Source organism: Castanea sativa, chromosome 3 (genome assembly GCF_040712315.1).
Source record: "Castanea sativa cultivar Marrone di Chiusa Pesio chromosome 3, ASM4071231v1".
Taxonomy (NCBI): Eukaryota; Viridiplantae; Streptophyta; class Magnoliopsida; order Fagales; family Fagaceae; genus Castanea; species Castanea sativa.
This window is the reverse complement of record NC_134015.1, coordinates 26,197,368-26,201,758: the sequence shown is the minus strand read 5'-3', so window position 1 is coordinate 26,201,758 and position 4,391 is coordinate 26,197,368.

Genomic DNA, 4,391 nt, shown 5'->3' with positions numbered 1-4,391 from the left:
GGTCAATCCTAGTTTATTATTTTATTATTTTATTTTATTTTATTTTATTTTATTTTATTTTGACATATGAAATATTTGATTTTAAAATTTGTTGTGTTTTAACACAATTGTAATTTTTATTTAGTAAATTTCCCTACATCATCTCCACATGTCCCACTCACTACCAATTTTTTTTTCCTTCCCTTTTTTCTCATCCACCCATTTCTTCCCCCATTCCCATCAAATATCTTTACTTTTTCTCCACTCACTATCTTGTCTCTTCTCTTCTTCAGGTCTTCTTCCTCACCCAAACACAAACACACAGCTCCAAAACACACACGCACACGCACACGCGCGTGCACACACACACACACACACACATGCAGAAAAAAGAAAATAGAGAGAGAGAGAGAGAGAGAGAGAGAGAGATTTGGGGACGAAATCAATGAAAGAGCCATCGGAGAAGACGAAGGTGGTGGTACGGCACCTCCCTCCATCGCTCATGCACTCCGATCTCTCCGTCAACATCGACGAAAAATTCTTCGACCGCTACAACTGGTTCTTTTTCCATCCCAAAAAATACAGGTTTTCAATTTTTTTTTATTAATATTTTTTTTCTATTTATCTCAACACTCTGTTTGGTAGTACTTGAATAAATAAACAAGGCTTTGATTTATGTTTTTTTTTGTTGTAATTTGTGCTTTTTTAATGGTAACTGAGGGCAAAGGATTGTTGATTGTTGATTTATGTTCTTTTTCCGTCCCAGAATGGATTGTTGATTTATCAAAGGGCAAAGTTAGAGTTTTAAGTAAAAGTGAGGGCAATTTGGTAATTGAACCAATAACTGAACAGATAGATTCATCAACGCACATGAGCTTTGGTAAAATGCTCCTCACAGCTCCATTTACAGAATGCACGTTCTTTTCACAAACCCAAAACACAACTTTTTCCAAAAAGTTGCTTTTTATACCTAACTAAACACATATTATATTTGTAGTTTCAAAACGTGCTTTTTGGGTTGAGAAAGCTAAAACAAACAGGCACTTAAGGTTTTTAAGGTTAGGTTTTCTCAGTACTTAAGAAAGTTCTCAAATTGGGATCTCTTTTTTACGAAAGTTTGTTTTTCTTTTAAGTAGAAGACAAACAAACCTTTGTAAAGAAGAGATACGTAGTAACAGTGTTACATTTTGGTTTGTGGTTTTTTTTTTTTTTTTTTTTTTTTTTTCTAGGGTTTAGGAAACAGATCTTTAATATTCATCTTCCTCTTCTCTTATATCCTACCACGCCTCTTCTTCTCCTTGGAATTTTTTTCTTGTTACTATGGAAGAACTGACTAACAATTGGACAAGGCTTGCTCTCTCTGACAGGGAAGACCCCGATTGTTGTTTGGAGAACAACCTTAATTCTCAGGATCATATTATTGCAACTCAGTTCCTTACCAAACGAGCTTTTAATACCAACGCAATTGCTAGAATGTTCGATCTTCTTTGGTGCTTTTGAAGTGGCTTTTGGGTACGTGACCTAGGTGAACACAAAGTCCTCTTTATTTTCGATAACAGTTTTGATGAGGATAAGCAGTGAACCCTGGAATTTTGATAAGCATCTTGTTATTATGCAACGTTATGATAAAACCAACCCAATTAGTGACCTAAAGTTTGATCAGACAATGTTTTGGGTACAAGTCCATGGAATTCCGTATATGTTTATGAACATAAAATTCGCTGAAAAGATTTGCAATGTATTGGGCCAAGTCATCCCCTCCATTGGTCCTATTGAAACAAAGGGAGGAAATTTTGTGAGGGTCAATGTATCGATGGATGTTTCTCTACCCTTTTGCCATGGCAGGGTTATTTCAATGGAGAATGGAAAAAATACATGATGATAAAGATTGTGGTCCATGGATGGCAAGTGAAGGCACTCTTACTAAGGATCAGAAACAGTTCGGCCCTAATCTTCGTGCTCCCTCTTTCATCCCCTCGCGAAAAAGTGAGGTCATTATTTCGGGTTTCTACAAGTCCAGAGTATGCTCATCCTCAAAGTTGAATATCCATGGTTAAAAAACTTAAGTTGAGTTCACAAACAAAGATTCTATAAACCGGTGGTTTTGGTGCCTAAACTGGCTATGGTACAGGTCATGGAACTCCCAGACCAGGTTGCTAATGATCTTGTAAGGAAAGTAGGGATGGAAATTTCTGCCCAACCCGCGTATACCCGGCCCGGACCAACCCTAATGGGCCGGGTTTTCCTCAATCCGATTAAAAATAGGGTTGGGTTTGGGTTTTAAAAGAAAAACCTGAAGCGGGTTTGGGTCGAGTCCGGGTTTTTAAAAAAACCCGGCTCGTACCAGGACCCGACCCTACCTGGTTAATATATATGTATAGTTACTAAAATACCCTCATATATATATATATATATATATATATATATATATAGTTATAACCCTACCTCACCTCACACTCACAATCTCTTCAGCAGTTCAACAGCCTCTCATCTCTCTCTCTCTTTAGCTCACCACTCTTGCACACTCACTCACAATCTCACCAGTGCTGTAGCACTCAAGCGACTCAAGCTCAACTCTAGTTTCCACCGACAAGCCCAGCACTCAAGCACCTCGTCGACAAGCCCAGCCACAATCAAGCATCAAGCACCATGAAAATCTCCACAATCCTCCCAAAACCACCGCCAATCATCGTAGATCTTGGTGGTTTGAGATAGAGAGAGACCGAGTAGGAGTCCGAGATCGGAGATAGAACCTTGGTGGACCAAGTTCTCCAATTTTTTTTTTTTGGTTTTTTTTTTTTTTTGGGTTCATGTGCTTTCTCAAATCTGAGTTTGTGTTTGTGATTCTATGAATCTATGTTTGTGAATTTGTGTTTGAAAGGGAAACTTTTTTTTTTTTTTTTAAGATTGTTTTGCAATGGATGCCCTAGAGTGGCTATCGGAGCCTGCAGGGCCCAACGGGCCAGGTTTGGGGGCTAAAAAAAGACCCGTTTATTAAACGAGCCGGGTCCGGGTAATAGGGGAAGACCCGTGGGTCGGGTCCAGGCATCCAAAAACCCGCCCCGAACCCGACCCATTGCCATTCCTAAAGGAAAGAAACTATCGTGGTAGACTCTCCACACGTCTCGCATGATACACGGGATTCGTGGGATAATTCCCTGAGAAATTATTTGAGAAATGATATGTCCACAACATTTTCACAACATTTTTACAACAAATCCTAAGTGACAAGTTGTTACTAGTTGTTATTGTTGGGGCAAAAAAGTAATCTTAGTATTAGATTCAACTTTGAACTAATAACAACTAATCACCTGTAGTTTGTTGTGAAAATGTTGTGGACATAGTATCTCTCTTTTTATTTGAGAAATAATGTCCACAATATTTTTACAATAAATTCTAAGTAGCAGGTTGTTATTGGTTGTTATTATTGGGACAAAAAAGTAATCTTAGTATTAGATTCAAATTTGTACTAATAACAACTAACCACTTGTGGTTTGTTGTGAAAATATCATAAAAATGTTGTAGACGTAGTATATCTCTTTTTATTTGAGAAATGATATGTCCATAATATTTTCATAATATTTTTATAACAAATCATAAATGACAAGTTGTTACTTGTTGTTATTGTTGGGACAAAAAAGTAATCTTAGTATTAGGTTCAAATTTGAACTAATAACAATTAACCACCTGTGGTTTGTTGTGAAAATATTGTGAACGTAGTATCTCTCTTTTTATTTTTTATTCTTTGTGCTGATTAGAAAGCTCACTCATACATTTACATAGACGATATTATCTCATTAATTAGGAGGACCACATCAACAGTCCTTCCAATTGTACCTAATAATTTCTCATAATCCCCTTTCCAATATCCCACTATCTTCGGTCAATCCAGTTTCCATGGATCACGACACGGCTTTCTCAAATGAATCTTTAGAATCTCGCATTAATAATATTGATACGGACTTGATGAGGTTTGATTCTACTCAGCACATGGATCCCACAAGTATTATTATCCCTAACCCCATTTAGCCTACACTCTCAACTTCTATTTTTGGGTCACGTGAAAACCATGAGGAAGTTATAGTCTGTCCCCAACCAAAAAAAAAAAAAGTACCTGGACCCATGTGGTTAGACTTGAAAAAACTGAAGTTAACTAGGGGTTTGTTGAGACATAAGGTGGCAGTAAAAGGAACTTTTCAAAAGTAGGTGATCATTCTGAGTTAACTTGCAAAATACAGCTGTGGGCACAAGCAACTCGAACGAGTTTTGAATTTTGTGGGAAGTACGCCTTGGTCTAGAGTAGACCATAGCAGAGGATATAAATGGAGTTGCCATCTAAATTAGGTCTAGTAACCATAATTATAGCGCTCTTGTGAAAGAACTAATTTTTACCAAGGCACATGTTCAGAGTT